The following is a 17,221-nucleotide window of genomic DNA, read 5'->3' as shown; positions in this document are numbered from 1 at the left end:
ATCATTTTATACATAATGTGAAACCATTAAATATACCACAAGGATTGTTTGAAAGAGTTATAAAGAACTTATTTAAACTTTTAAAAATAACATGACTTACTTAAAAAAAAAAAAAACTTCAATAAGTTTCTTATTGAAACTTATCAAAATAAGCCTTTATTAAACTTATTTTCATGTTTTCTAGTTAAATTTATGGTATAAATTAATTCTAACGTAATAAAAAATATGATAGAACAAATATTTAATTAAATTATTTACTCAAGTGAACCGATATATTAAATTACTTAAAAAGGTTATAAATATTAATTTTTTTCATCTTTACAATATCATAAATGCTTTCTTTTACTTTTGATTTCTTATTATGCATATTTATGGTTGCTCAATAGACAACTCTCTTTTAAATTTTAATAAGGGTACAATGCTCGGTGTTACTTCTTCCGTTTTTATAATTTCACAAATTAGTACACAAAATCAAAAAATATAATTTATTTATTTTTATATATTAATATTTGTAATTTTTAATATAGTCTCAACTATGGTTTTTCTCATTCATGATATTATGAATATAACATTCACTAGTACAAAATATACATTTTAGGTAAGTTATTTTAGGGGTTTTACGTCGAAAAAACTTCTGACATCGAAGCGCGAGACGTAAATTTACGTCGGTTGCAAAAATCGACGTAAATTTACGTCGGACATGACAAGGTCTGACGTAAAAAGTTGTAATTTTTTTTTTAAAAAAAATGACTGCAAGCAGTACGGACCGTTCTGGTTGGAGAACGGCCTGTTGTCCAAGCAGAACGGCCTGTTGTCCAAGCAGAATGACTCGTTTTACATGGAGAACAGCCCGTTTTGCAACCCGGACTTGGCCACTTCCTTCTCCAGCTTCAAAAACTCGGAATGCAACGCAATCATCACCTTCCTATTCCCGTGAACACACTCAGCAGAAGACGCCACCTCATAGAACCCCCCAGAAAAACCCATGACCAACGCAACCGTCCGAAGAAGAAGAACATCATCACGCGAATCAACCTCTTCCCCAACCTTCCTAAGCTCCAGAGGAGGTAGAACTTGTCGAGGCGGAGGGCGTTGATGCCAGACCACTCGCGGCGCATGGTGGCTTCGACTGCGAGGGCAGCCACGATTTGAGGAGGAGGCAGAGGGATTTCTCGCGTGTGGCCTCCATTGCACAACGCGCGGGAGAAGGAAGATTTTGAAATCTCCAGCTATAGTGTAAACCTTCTTTTAACGGGCGGTCCTGTGGATTATTTACGTCGGCCCTAGTAAGGTCCGACGTAAATTTTAACATCTACGTCGGACACAATGCATAGCCGACGTAGATGTTAAAATTTACGTCGGACGTCGGACAAGGTCCGACGTAAATAATTTAACTAAAATTACAAAACATGCTACCGCGTTTTTATTACGTCGGGTATTTGTATGTCCGACGTAAAATAGGTGACGTGGTATACTAATTTTCCACTAGTGATTTAAAATCTGTAATTTAAAATAATAATTAATATTATCTTAATTTTTAAATTAAAAATAAATAGAAACAATTTTTTAAATAAACAAATAGTAATTATCGACACAAACTTTTAACGGATCAGAAAATGCCACCCGATATTGAATTAATGTCCATGCTTTTAGTTTTGCTAAAATAATAGGCATAATGTAATTTGAAATAACTAATAGTGAGTTTGATACGAGAATCAATTATGACTTCCAAAACCATGGTGGCGAAAAATTGAAGTCACTATTTATAATTTAGGCCTTTTAACACAATATTGTAATTTATTTTTGGTTAATTTGAAAGTTGATCCACATAAATATTCATAATCGGTTTACAATGGTCCAAAATATTAAAGAGTAGGCCTTATAATTAAATAGAATCACTCTATTTTATTATATCATAAAATGTTTGTTTTATTAAATGGTTTGATTGATCTATAGAAAATATATAGTCTTAATTAGAAGTTTGGACTTTTGAACCCTCTTGTTGGTGCGCTAAAGATTTCAACTTTTGAATTCTTGGAAACACAATCATATTTACACGGAATGTGACGCTCTATCTGTCTTTCTTTGCTGCAAAAAGATCGTAGTAAGTTCTCTCATGTGGCTGCTATCATTCATATATTCTTGAGCTGAGGAAGAATTTTCGGTCTTGTGTGTTTTCACTATTCAAGGCATAATAGAGGGCACATATCATCGATGGGTTCAGAAACTGTGTTGTACATCATCTTCTACATGTATTTAACTCTGGAATATAATTAATGAATTTGCATCTCTAGATAAAAAAATGGCATTACCAATTTGAAAATCAGACTTTTGCTTGGTGAGTAGATAGAGATAGAAGTAATGAACTAAAAGGGTAATACATGACATTGACATTTCAAGACGAGCACATTCTTCTCCTTTTTACATTATATTTATATGTACAGTAAAAAAAAATGATGATATTGTGAAAGGAAGGAACAAAAGGCAATTCATTGAATGAAACTCGCACATACATGAATGGAGTGGCTGATTTTTTTTTGAGTTTGAGTAATATTTGTTTCTATGCAAAATGCATTCATTTCCATTTTTTATTTTTCAACCTACCAAACTCGGCCTCGATTTTCTAATTACCTATGAATTATTTGTTGCTTCCAAAGAAATTTCTGGATAATCTCTCCTCGTGAAGCCAAAATCCTAGAAAATATGATCGATATGCCTGGTGGATAAACTATCATATACTACCCATTTTTTTTATTTATGATTAAATAGAATGATTTTCATATTTTTTTATATAATAAATATGTTAGTTATTATGAGTTAATTAATTAAAAATTAGATAAGATGTAAGAGTATAATTGATGATATGATAATTATTGTTATCTTAAAATTTAAAAATGATAAGTAAATAAAAATAAAATTTTACTAAAAATTTGGTAAATAAAAAACAACGGAGAGAGTATTATTTTTATATAAGTTCTCCACATCACTAATGACATGCATATATTATTTAAATTTTACAGCATACATATATTTGATGGAATTATATATTGGATTGAATATTCACATGTTCATCATTAAAATTAATGAAAAATTTGTTGGTAAGAATATAAAGAACTTCATCTAAAGCCTAATTAATAATTATGTAAGCTAAGTTTGGTTTTATTTATCTATTTATTTATTTTTTGTGAAAAGCTAAGTTTGGTCCTGAGACAACGAAATAATTTATATGTTTTCCTTATTATTTTGTTACCTTGATTTATAGACAACGAAAGGAAATTTTATTTCATTCTGTTACGAAATATTTAGTTAATGATACGATATATAATTTTATTCAAATTTTATTTTATTCTTTTATTTTACCCATAAGAATTTTCCGATTATTACCTAAGATTTTGATACCATCAATATTATATTTATATCAAAATGATAATGTAAAGTATTAAATTTTAAAAACAATTGAAACCGTCATTATTCTCTAAAATCTTCTTTTATAGAGGAAAAATCTCGGTGTAACATTTTCATTACAACAGCAAAAAAAAAATAAATTTCTTTTTCAATTCTCACGTTTCTGTTTAAACTTATCTCCTGACTTAACTTGAAAAGAACTGGTTGCAATTTTCAAATTATAAACATTAAAGGCAAATTCAAATATGAAAAAAAAGGAAGATAGATAAAATTAGGGGACGTTTAAAATATTTTTTATGTAATTTATTTGTCATGAAAATAACTCATGCCTTTTTAATTATTTTATAAATTATTTGAATAAGTTTTATAAACATATCATCACAAGCGCGCATCTAATTAACTTGTTTAAATTAAACCGTTTGAATTATAAACACTAGCTAGAATAGTTGGTGATGTAATACAAAGGCAAGACCATAGAAGTTAAGCCAATGCGTGAAGTTATTGGAATATTTTTTTTGGCATACTAATCTGCTAAACGTTATAAGTCAGAAGAATCTAAAGCATTTCCCCATCATGAAAAAAGGCCAAATGTGAAGCATCAAGTGGATCTGAAGTACATACTCTATATAGATATAGGAAACAGCACATTCGCATCTATATAAATATAATTACTGTATAATTTTATGTATTCTGAGGAGCAACTCATCTAGATTTTTCCTGCACAGAAAAATGGCTGAAAATATGCAACACCAGATGCACACACACGAACAAAATATATGCATCATAAAAATGAAAAAAAGTTGAAAAACTAATCGGATACAATAGCCATTAGCCAGTAAGAGATTTTCCTTACTCAAGAATAAAATGAATCAGATTGAAACATAGATAACAAGGGAACAGGAAAGGAGAAAAGGGAAATAATGTTACCCCATATATCCATGAAGTAAAAGCATTGAATGATTCTTGGTAGTACACAGAGTTCCATCATGGTACAGATATACATGCTGAGCTTTACAGATGTTGTTTTGCAGTACAAATGCCAGAAGGGTAGGGAAAGGACCCCAACTTCATCATTACTCAAAATTAGACCTCAAAATGGCACAAAATCAGGGATTACAGTACATTACCAGATCGGACAGTAGGCCATTGCCATTATTATCTTCATTATTATGACTCATAACATGGTTCAGCTGCAATATTTAACTTTCTTCCACAAGGGCCTGAATTAGAATTGCCATGTTCCAGTTAATTTAGCATCTATTACGGAATTAAAAGAGAGAATAAAAGTAATTTTGGTAAATTACTCGATGATATATAGTCCAACTTATTAAGAAAGCAAAATGATATAGCTGTTGTGTTGGCTTCACCTCGTTAGCTATGAGCTGGTATAGTGTATCAATGTGAAGTGAAAACTCCTTGAGAATAACCTGATAGTATTAGTCGTTTATTGCTGCTGCAGCATCATCAAGATTCCCATATCAAAGAGCTAATCGATTTGGGAGCAATTAGGGACCACCCCAAAACAAAATCCCCTAGAAGCATGTGAATCTTGATGATGCTCCATCAGCAATCAGCGACTGTTATCTTCAACTTTGTGATTATCATCATTGTTCATTAGTAGTACCCAATACCCATGCAAAATAGAGGAACAAGGGAAGGAAAAGGCAAAACCAAAATAAAAGGTGGAAGTAGAAAAGAACAGCCCTAACCCTAGTCCTACACCTCTAAATCCAATCCAAGGAAACATAACCAGAGGCAAAGGAAAGAAGAAAATAGTGATAATATTTGAGGCTCATCAATCCCATCCATCAATATATCTAGGCCAAGAAAAAAAAAAAATAGATTCACTTGGAAGTGTTTTAGCCAAGGTAACACTACAGCAAAAGTCTCTATACTCTATACCAGAAACAAGTCTATCAAAGTACTATATATGTACAATTTATGAACATCAAGGGATAAGCAGAATAGAAAAAGAAAAAGAATGAAAAAAGAGAAGAAAGACTCAATAGGGGGGGGGAGGGGGGTAAGAGAAATAGAGAAGTGAGACATATTTCTGAGAATGAAGAAGGTTGAATGGGGTATATATATAGAGAGAGTGCTCCAGAACCACAAGGGAATTAAGCTAGTATGCGTTGTGGGGGCTCTTACAAGTAATAAATGAGGGAAGAGATTGGTTGGTGATTAAGATCTGTCAGTGAGAGAGAGAAGAGAGAGACAGAACAGTTATCCATCATAATCCTAGGTACCAAATGAACCGAAAACTTAAAACCTCTCTGACCGGGTCCTCCTTCCTCAGAAGGAAACAGAATAATAGCTGAGATTTGGAAAACGAAACATACCCTTTAGAGGTTTAGGATAGTGGAGAATGCATTGCGTCCTCAACCAGCCTTTTTCAAAGTCACCCTCCCTCACCCTTTACCCTTATGTCAAGGGCTGTTACCTCTTACTTGTTAGTGTTACTACCCCTTAATTAGGGTTTCAATTTTCCAACTTCATTGCTTTGATATATACCCCCCACTTCATTGGTATGTTCACAGCTCCCACAACCTTTGAGGCTCACCCTTCAACAATGTTGTCCACTTTAGATTCTTGTTTTGTCGATAGGGTTGTATATTCAATTGGGTTACCCTTTCTATGCCAGCTCCTTAATTAGGATCCTTGTCCATTACTGTGGTGCGTTTAATTTTAATTAAATCAAAGTGGCGTGGACGAATGGGGGCTCGCCAATTTTCTAATTGTAATGTAATTATTTGTGATGGGCCAAGTGATTAGAACAAAACAGCTTTATAAGCCTCAATGCACCATTTGCATTCATTCTTGGGTTGTGTTTATTTGCTCCCCAGTTTTTCCACCGATCTGGTTACAGGCAAGTGGCGCATAACACGCAATGGAATATATCCTCTCTTTTATTTTGATTTTTTATTGGTAATATTACACATCTTTTATCTATTTAGATCACGAGTATTTTATAGAGGGTAAAATACTCACTATTTATTGGAAAATCATATGGTATATACACTTAAGTGAAAGTTATAAAAAATAATATGACGTCTCAGTAAAAAAGTGATGAAGGAAAAGTGAATACGAGAGGTGGAATTAATTATTTTTATTTTTAATTTATTCACAAATTTTTTAATCTTATTTTAAATTTATTTCTTGCTTTTTAAATTTTTTTTATAGATTTTTACATGAATAAGAGAAAATAGAAAAGGTTACTTTTTACTGTTTTCTATACAAGTATTTGAAAAATGAACGGGCCATTATGTTTGCAATGTGTGGATATTATTATTATTATTATTATTATTATTATTATTATCTTAAATATGGTTGAGACAAAAAATAAAATAAAAATAAGGTTCGTAAAAAGAAAAATTGGGGACTGGGAGTTAACTATTCTCTTACATATAAGGCTACCCAAAGAAAAGGAAATATGCTAACTAATTAGGATATTGATTAATGAAATAAAAATATATAATTTTTTTAAAAAAATTGTTACATATTAAAAAATATTTATTACACTAAGAATGTAAAACTTACTTAATATTTTCATTTTTAAGGCGGCAAGAGTGCTAGTAGCACTCTTTTAACACTCAATTTCTCGGTGTTCAAAAAACACACTCAATGAATTGTTAGTTAAAATTTAGTAAAAACTAAAAAAATAATAAATCAGATTTATTAAGTAAAAAGTGAAACTATTTTGTATTTTCTATCAAATTTCAACCACTAATATAAAAATGTCTCAAAAAAAAATATTGAACAATATGTTCTAACATTTCTCCATAAAATAATTATTAGTGAGATCAAAATAATCAATTCTAATAAAACAACCTAGTAAGTTTAATTAGTTCATTCTTAAGTGCTCAACTCCTTACTTTACTTACTTTTAAAAATGTGTATTGTGCATTAACTTAAAACAACATATGTATAATGCATTGAAGTGACGTTTGTTGTCGAAAAATAAGAGACACAAATTTTTACTACTAAATCCGTTAAGGAAATGAATAAGAGACACAACTAAGCCAATTAGGGAAGTAACGATGAAAAAAGAGTTTAAAGGCTTATCAATCTTAACATGATTCATTATCAAATGTTTCATGTGTTTGTACTTTATTTAGGACTTATTTCATAAAGTATGAATGTGTTTGTGATTAAACAACTTAAGTCAGGTTTTGATTTTGTTATAAAAAAAAATTATTGTCAAATATATAAAGATTTTTTTTTTGAAATTTATATTAGGTTAGTTATTTGTAATCATTACTCCAAATTTTGTTTTATAACTTTTAAATAATATGTAAAAAAATGTTAATTGAAATGACATTTTAAAAATTTTAACAATACTATCACCGTGAATCACATGAGTCACTCCAGTAATAAGAATGGATTTTGAAGTGAAGTTCTACATGTAAACCAGGACCTCGATTACTTACTCTACAACATGACATCTTTCGTGTCACCAATCTAGGTCAATTTGAAGAGATTTTGAATGAGTTTGGATTTAAAAATTTAAATATGATGTATTTTGAAGATAATATCATATTATATTTTTGGGTCATCTCAACCTAGTTTAATTTTTCTTTGTAATATATATATATATATATATATATATATATATATATATATATATATATATATATATATATATATATATATATATATATATATATAGTTGTTAAAGCAAGTATGTTAATAATATAACTTCTTATTTAATAAATATCATTTTATTAACATGATATAATATTAGTATCATTCATTTTAATATATATATATATATATATATTATAAAATATATTTTAGTTATAGGTATATATTTATTTAATTCTACAATTTAACTATATATAATATATAATGTTAAAATTAATATGTTATGAAAATAATTCGAACTGGCTTACTCTTGTCCCAAATATTTTCGAATTTTGATTGGATTATTTTGGATTTACCAAATAATATGACTCTATCAAATTTCGTGTTAAATAACACTAGTACAAAATATAAAATTTACGTTACTATATTTTCGTCGAACAAAAAAAAATCTAACGTAAAAAAAAACGCAATAACATTTTTGAAATTATAATCAAGTTTTTCAAGTCGGACACCATGAGGTCCAACGTAAAATTTGAAATCTACGTTGGATTTTAGCAAGACCCAACGTAAATTTCAAATTTTATGTCGAACTTAGTAGTATCCGACGTGAAAAACTTATATGTTCCTACACATGTAGGTATATGTTATCAATTTAGTGTCTATTTTGACTCCGTCCAAAAAGCCCTAACCTCACTCCCTCTCTTTGGCGCCGATCTCCACCTCAAGCATACCCTTCTCCTCCACGCCTCCCTCCCCGACACCACCCTCCACATCCTCGAACTCCTCGAGTCCCTCTCCAACGACGCCTTCGCCGCCTCCCTCTGCCACGCCTACCGCGTCGTCGTCGAGTGCACTGTCAAGTACTTCGCTGCCGTCCTAGACACCTCCTTTGTTGAGTACTCTACCGTCGTCGACCGCATCAAGCATGGCCGCGTGGCGGCACTAGAGGCGTGCCGCAGCGGGATCACCTCCTCCGGCGAGTTGGCGCGGTGGCACAACGATGTGGAGGCCGCGATTTGGGACCCTAGGGTTCGCGAGGGCTGAATAGTCGGAAGGATGATTTGGCAACGCATGATGAAAACTGTAAAGTTATGGCACAAATTTCTTCCATATTTCCTGTTTTAAGGAAAACACGTTTCCTTGATTTTAGGCCATGATTCCATGCATGGTTTCCTCTTTTTTGCTCCTTGTTTTGTTCTAGGTTTCCTTATTCTGGGTGCATACGCTTCTTCTCAATGCCTATATAAGGCATCAAGCATTTGGAGCAAATTGCAATTGATTGAGCAATCTACACACTTGAGAAAAATCATACATAGAGAGGAAAGATTCAAGAGAGTATTTTGTCTATATTTGAGAGATTATCTCTTTGTTCTCATGATATTAGAGAACTTCTTGTACTCTCCTATTTCTACATAGTGGAATTATCTTGCTCTTGATCGCCCATGGTTTTTTCTCCGTCTTTGGAGTTTCCACGTAATCTTGGTGTGTATTTATTTTTCTTGTCTCTCTACTTACTTCTCTCTATCTCTAATTAACTTGATCCGGTGCTTCCGTATTCCGCTCATTCTTTCTGATACCCAACAAGTGGTATCAGAGCTACTTGTTTAATTAGAGATTCAATATGTCTACCGTCACTAAATTTGACATTGAGAAGTTTGATGGCAAGATTTGTTTTTCTATTTGGAAAGTCCAAATGAAAGCCGTTCTTACACAGAATGGATTGAAGAAAGCTTTAGATGGAAAAGCCAAAAAGCCGGTCAACATGACTGATGAGCAATGGGACGAGTTGGATGAAAAGGCGCTTTCAGCAATCCAACTATGCTTGTCCAAGGAGGTTCTTCGTGAAGTAGCAAATGAAACAACCGCTGCTGCTTTGTGGTTGAAATTGGAATCTCTTTATATGACCAAAAGTCTCGCAAACAAGCTTCGTCTCAAAGAAAGACTATATACGATTCGTATGGTCGAAGGTACTCCTATTCAATCTCATCTTAATGAGTTTAATTCTATTATCATGGATTTGGAAAATATTGAAATTAAAATTGATGATGAAGATAAAGCTGTTTTGTTGATTGTCTCATTACCTTCTACCTATAAACACTTTAAAGAAATTATGTTGTATAGCAACAATGATACCTTATCCTTTGAAGATGTTAAATCTAATTTGTTGTCCAAAGAAAAGTTTGATCTTGATATCCACTCTGAGGACAAGGGTGAGGGTTTAAGTGTCAGGGGTAGAACTCAAGAAAAAAGGAGTACCAGTAACAAGAAAAGTAGATCCAAATCCAGAGGGCTAAATCCAACAAAACCTGTCGTTATTGCAAGAAATTTGGGCATGATATCTCCGACTGCTTTATCTTGAAAAAGAAACAAGAAAGGCAAGAAAAAGGTAAAAATCCTGCTGAAGCTGCTAATGTTGAAACTGATTCTGATGGTGATGTTATGATATCTGTCTCTTCTGATAAGAGGAGCAAAACTGAATGGATTCTTGATTCTGGATGTACATTTCATATGTGTCCTTATAAGGACTTATTCACCACTCTTGAACCTGTTGATAGTGGTGTTGTCTTGATGGGTAATGACACCCAATGCAAGATTGCAGGAATAGGTACTATTCAGATCAAGACTCATGATGGCACTATCAAGACTCTTTCCAATGTTCGCTTTATTCCTGACTTGAAGCGAAATCTAATTTCTCTTGGCACCCTAGAGTCTCTTGGGTGCAAGTATTCAGCTGAAGGTGGAGTTCTAAAGGTATCAAAAGGTGCTATTGTTTTATTAAAAGCTAACCGTATTGGTAGTTTGTATATCTTGCAAGGATCTATAGTGACAGGATCAGCAGCTGTCTCATCTTCTATGTCTGATAAAGATGCCACCAAATTATGGCACCATATGAGTGAAAAAGGCATGCACCTTCTGAGCAAGCAAGGTCTCCTTGGTAATCAAGGCATCGGTAAGTTGGAGTTTTGTGAACATTGTGTCTTTGGGAAGCAGAAAAGAGTTAGCTTCTCCACTGCAACTCACCGCACAAAAGGTACCCTTGATTACATTCATTCTGATCTTTGGGGTCCTTCTAAAGTTCCATCTTATGGAGGATGCCGTTATATGATGACTATTATTGATGATTTTTCTCGTAAAGTCTGGGTCTATTTTCTAAGGCACAAAAATGAAACATTCCCCACTTTTAAGAAGTGGAAAACTCTTGTTGAAACTCAGACAGGAAAGAAAGTCAAGAAGCTCAGAACGGATAATGGATTGGAGTTTTGTGAAGGTGACTTTAACGAGTTCTGCGCAAATCATGGTATTGCTAGACACAAAACCATTCCAGGTAAACCCCAGCAGAATGGTGTTGCAGAACGTTTAAACAGAACTATCCTTGAGAGAGCTCGTTGTATGCTCTCAAATGCTAGGTTATGGCATCAACGTGAGTTGTGGGTCGAGGCAGCATCTACAGCTTGCTACTTGATCAACCGATCTCCACACTCTTCACTTAATTTCAAGATTCCAGAAGAAATTTGGTCAGGTAATCCTATTGATTATTCTAATTTAATAATTTTTGGATGTCCTGCATATGCACATGTTAATGATGGAAATTTAGCTCCTAGAGCTATTAAGTGCATATTTCTTGGTTATGCATCTGAATCTAAAGGTTATCGTTTATGGTGTTCTGAGTCTAAGTCACGAAGATTAATTCTTAGTAGAGATGTGACTTTTAATGAGGATGCATTATTATCTTCTGGAAAACAATCATCTGTGTCTTCTTCTAGTACTAATAATCTGCAAGGTACTAGCGAGAAGGTGGAGTTAGAGTTAAAATCTGTAGCTCCTAATGTTGATGTTCCATCTTCCTCTACCACTGAGTCTAGCATTGATGATCATGGTGATGATCATCCTATTCAGCAACAGGAAGAATATAACATTGCACGAGATAGGACAAGAAGACAGATAAAATTGCCAGCTAGATACACTGATGACAATTTGACTGCTTATGCATTGTCAATTGCACAAGAGGTAAATGATGATGTTGAACCTGCCAGCTATAGTGAAGCTGTTTCTTGTGTTGATTCTGCTAAGTGGCTAGTGGCTATGAATGAAGAAATTGAAAGTCTTCACAAGAACAACACTTGGAATTTGACAAAGCTCCCCAAAGGCAAACGACCTCTAAGGTGTAAATGGATCTATAAGAAGAAAGATGGCATTCCAGGGGTTGAAGATCCTAGATGCAAGGCGCGATTAGTCGTTAAAGGCTTTTATCAAAAGGAAGGTATTGACTTTAATGAGATTTTCTCACCTGTTGTTCGTCATACTTCCATTCGTATTTTGCTTGCTTTTGTTGCTCTGTTTGATTTAGAATTAGAGCAACTTGATGTAAAGACAGCTTTTCTACATGGAGAGCTGGAAGAAGAAATTTATATGGATCAGCCTGAGGGATTTGTTGTTCCTAGTAAGGAGCATCATGTTTGTCAATTAAAGAAATCTTTATATGGCCTCAAGCAAGCACCCAGACAATGGTATAAAAAATTTGATTCCTTTATGATTGGGCAAGGTTATTCCAGGAGTAAATATGATGATTGTATTTATTTTTCAACAATTTCCTGATGAAACTTTCATATACTTGTTACTTTATGTTGATGATATGTTGATTGCATCACGTGACAAGTCTTTGATCAGCAAATTGAAAGCTCAACTCAATAATGAGTTTGAGATGAAGGAATTAGGTGCAGCTAAGAAAATTCTTGGCATGGAGATTCATAGAGATCGACAAGTTGGTAAATTATTCTTATCTCAACAAAAATATATTGAGAGATTACTTGACAGATTTAATATGAATAATTGTAAACCTGTTTCTACTCCACTTGCTGCACATTTCATGTTATCTTCAGACCTTTGCCCACAAACAAAAGAAGAGATGGAGCGTATGTCACACGTTCCATATGCTAGTGCAGTTGGCAGTTTAATGTATGCTATGGTGTGCACTAGACCTGATTTAGCATATGCTGTTAGCACGGTGAGCCGATACATGCATAATCCTGGAAAGGATCACTGGAGTGCTGTAAAATAGATTTTTCGGTATCTTAAAGGTACTAGTAATATTGGCTTGGTGTTTGACAGAAACAAAGCTACAACTAATAATGTTGCAGGTTTTGTTGATTCGGATTATGGTGGTGATCTTGATAGAAGAAGATCTCTTTCTGGCTACATTTTTACTCTCTGTAATTCTGCTATCAGTTGGAAAACTTCACTTCAATCTATTGCAGCATTATCTACAACAAAAGCAGAATATGTTTCAGCAACAGAGGGTGTGAAAGAGGTTCTCTGGATCCAAGGTTTGGTCAAAGAACTTGGTCTCACACAAGATGTTCTTACTGTATTTTGTGATAGTCAGAGTGCCATTCATTTGACTAAGAATAGTCGTTACCACGACAAGACCAAACACATAGATGTTAAACATCACTTTATCCGAGATATTGTTACTATTGGTGAAGTTCTACTACAAAAGGTACATACATCTGAGAATCCAGCAGATATGCTTACTAAGCCACTTCCGAATGCCAAGTTTCAACATTGTTTGGGCTTGGTTGGTCTCTACAACAAATGATTGCCCCTCTGGGGCTTTATCTGGCGATAAGCAACTTATTAAATTTGAGCCAAGGTGGAGATTGTAAAGTTATGGCACAAATTTCTTCCATATTTCCTGTTTTAAGGAAAACACGTTTCCTTGATTTTAGGCCATGATTCCATGCATGGTTTCCTCTTTTTTGCTCCTTGTTTTGTTCTAGGTTTCCTTATTCTGGGTGCATACGCTTCTTCTCAATGCCTATATAAGGCATCAAGCATTTGGAGCAAATTGCAATTGATTCAGCAATCTACACACTTGAGAAAAATCATACATAGAGAGGAAAGATTCAAGAGAGTATTTTTAGTCTATATTTGAGAGATTATCTCTTTGTTCTCATGATATTAGAGAACTTCTTGTACTCTCCTATTTCTACATAGTGGAATTATCTTGCTCTTGATCGCCCGTGGTTTTTTCTCCGTCTTTGGAGTTTCCACGTAAACTTGATGTGTATTTATTTTTCTTGTCTCTCTACTTACTTCTCTCTATCTCTAATTAACTTGATCCGGTGCATCCGCATTCCGCTCATTATTTCTGATACCCAACAAAAACTATTTTACGTCGGATATGGTGGATGCCCGACGTAAATTTACGTCTCCCGCATTGACGTCAGACTTATTTACGATATAAAAACTCCAAAATAACCAACGTAAAATACCTCTTTTGCACTAGTGTAAGAATGTAAGTGAATTTGTCTTTGTGAATCCAATAAACACTAAAAACAATATTGTAGAGGATCAACACTTATTTTGCTCACGCCGGTTCTTGTACGCAATGTAGGTTAGATGTTATTCCTGGCCATGGCCATGGGTTCGGCATTGTGTTCCTCAAGACTTTATCACTTTCCCTACAACATCGTATGTTTTATATAGTTGGGTAATTAACATGGTAAAGGAGGTATGGTTAATTTCTTGTGGCGATTATGGACACAGAAATGGAATAATTTTCAAAGATATAATAGAAAGTTTGAAAAGCAAGTTGAATTAATTGATCGATCAAATTACGTTTTTGGACATATGGATTAGAGCAAGATCAGATACAGTGCTATTGTGGTTTGAGAGTCTAATCCTTGGAATTAATGCGTACAATCAAACAAGCTATCTGAATTGACGTAAGAATGGAGTGTTCTTCTCCTTTTGTGGATTGGGTATCTAATCTTATGGAGTGCAATGTATAGTTCAATGTAAAAAGGAATATTATGTAACAAGGGTCCGATTTGATGTAAGGGTTATTTCCTTGTTGATTTTAATATCAGGAATATTCTTCTTTGATCTAATAAGGTTCAGATATCTCTTATTAATTCCATTTAATATAAATTTCTTTATTAATCTATAACATTAACAAAAACAATATAATTATTAAAATAATATATTTTTCACATTTTTTTCCAAATACACACCAATCTCTTAGTAATAGAGATTATTCTTAAAAAGAATATGCAACGAACCTGATGGATTAACTTAGTAATCAAGTTTCAAACATCTATATATATATGTTTTAAGTACAACCAAGCTTCTTATTTCAATAAATGTAAGGTCTACTTCATACTTCAGAACATGAGAATTGGATGAATTATTTTACTTTAAATGAATCGGATTTTTATGTAAATTTTTTATGAATTTAAATAAATTAATGAATTATTTTTATCCAATCCATTATGATCCATTTAAAAAATTATCTAATTCATCTATTTGTCACCCTACTCTCAAGAAAGCCTCAACCATAAAAATTAGCCATAAACATGCATTGAGCATTATGAGTTCTCTAAGCCCACCACAATTATGCAAAGAACACATATTTACTAGTGTTAAAGGCCCCCATAATGCAACCAGGTAGCATTGTTTTTCCGAGCAAAAAATAAGAGAATGATCAAAACCAAATGCAAGTCGAAGCATTCGTGAGATGCTGCAATCTCTCACAATGTGTAAAAAAGGCCTTCACCAAACATTTGGTGCAAATACTGGAAGATGTCAAGCCTCGATGCACGTAATTCTCCGAAATTGTTGTTGCAGAGGGTCCACTTGCCATTGGTTAGCACTTAGCATCAACCTTTTTATAAATAACAAGTGAAAGTTTTTTCATGAATAAAACAAATAAGTAGGAGGGAGAGGGTTCTCTAACGAAGTCCTCTTGTAGCACTTGTAGGACTGTAGGAAAGAATTTAGGACAGTTGACACAATTCATAATTAATCTCACACAGTCACTTTTTTTTATATCGGTTGTTTGGTCCATTTTACACGTACTGAACCCTTAAACGGTGTTGAAACTTGAAACTGAGACTTTTGTACATCTATTTTATTCGTAGATGTAAGAGTGATTTTGGTAATTTGTGTGATATGATAATATTTAATTTTTTTTTATATTATGATAGTTGTTTTATAAGTTGTATATTAATTTTTATATTATTTAGGTTAATAAAATTATGCTTAATTAATTAAATAATAATTTTTTTCTTTAACAAACCTCAAATACATTATATACATATCCTAAAGGATCTTCTTGTTTTACTTTTACCACAATATTATGAAAGAAGTTATTAGAGAAGAAAAAAAAAAGGAGAGTTGGTTTTCCTCACATACAAAAATCAATTAGGATAAATTGATGAAACCTAATAATAAGAACATGGATAATAAAAAAAATTACAAATTTAAACTTTAACTTTCCCTATACACATATAGAAAAAAGTTTACAATGAAATGTTATTCTTTTGATATCAACAATGCATTGTCAATAATAAAAATCACTTCAAATGGTTTTAATTGGTGGAGAAGTTATTTCTCGTAATTTTTGTTAGATGTAGAGAGAGAATGATAATACTTATTATGAGATTGGTTCCAAATAGACATTCAATAGTATACAAACAATTAGAAGAGTGCATGAGTATCTCATTGGTTAAATCAATGACAAAAACAGCCACCACAGCTTTTTAGATGAAAATTCTAGGGAGTTGAAGCTTCCCTTCTCCTTCTCCAGATTGTGTTTCCTTTTTTGCTTTTCAAATTAACCCCTATGCCCTTTCTCAACTGTCTTCAATTATTGTTATTCATGGACACTCAAATTTAAATTCTTCCATTGTCAAACTCTTAACACACAATATATTCTAGCCTTTTCAAAAAAAAAAAACACAATATATTCTATGATGATGATTCAGTTTTCTAAGTTAGAATAGGATTGAAATTATCAGCTAGCAAGTTTATTCCTTTAAGCACTAAGGGCATCGTCAATAGAAGCAACTTATTTGAGTTGCTTCATGCATTGAAAAATGAAAAAAAAGTGGTCTCTAGTGTGCCATGTTAGAATTAGGCAATTCAAACACAAATTTATTCCAATAGTAAGAAACTTTAAGAAATTCAACTTTTAGAATTTTTTTTAATCATTTATGAACCAAATTTAATTTTTTTTATTAAAAAGGATAATTAAACTACGATGAAAGAAAATAAATTATGAGAAAAATACACAATAAGTAGGTATTAAAAATAAAATAAAGCAATAGTAAATACATAAACATTATACGAAATTAATTTTCATCATTATTATTTCCAAAACGTTCCCAAATATGTTCGATAAGATCTGCTTGAAATCTGGTAAGGAACTGTTGTTTGAGGAAACAACTCTCTCTTC

At 32.7% G+C, this 17,221-nt stretch overlaps 1 long non-coding RNA gene across 1 annotated transcript; it reads right to left on the bottom strand.

Moving 5' to 3' along the window:
- Window positions 1–4,310: 4,310 nt before the first annotated feature.
- Window positions 4,311–7,943, bottom strand: LOC145951870 (uncharacterized). Its single transcript, XR_014429811.1, has 2 exons — window positions 5,745–7,943; window positions 4,311–4,625 (listed from the first exon to the last, which is right to left on the bottom strand). It is a non-coding gene; the product is annotated as an uncharacterized LOC145951870 (long non-coding RNA).
- Between the last annotated feature and the right edge of the window lie 9,278 nt (window positions 7,944–17,221).

Source organism: Cajanus cajan, chromosome 9 (genome assembly GCF_000230855.2).
Source record: "Cajanus cajan strain Asha chromosome 9, NIPB_CcT2T_4, whole genome shotgun sequence".
Lineage (NCBI taxonomy): Eukaryota > Viridiplantae > Streptophyta > Magnoliopsida > Fabales > Fabaceae > Cajanus > Cajanus cajan.
Note: the sequence above shows the minus strand (reverse complement) of the source record. Positions and strands in the feature narration are given on the sequence as shown.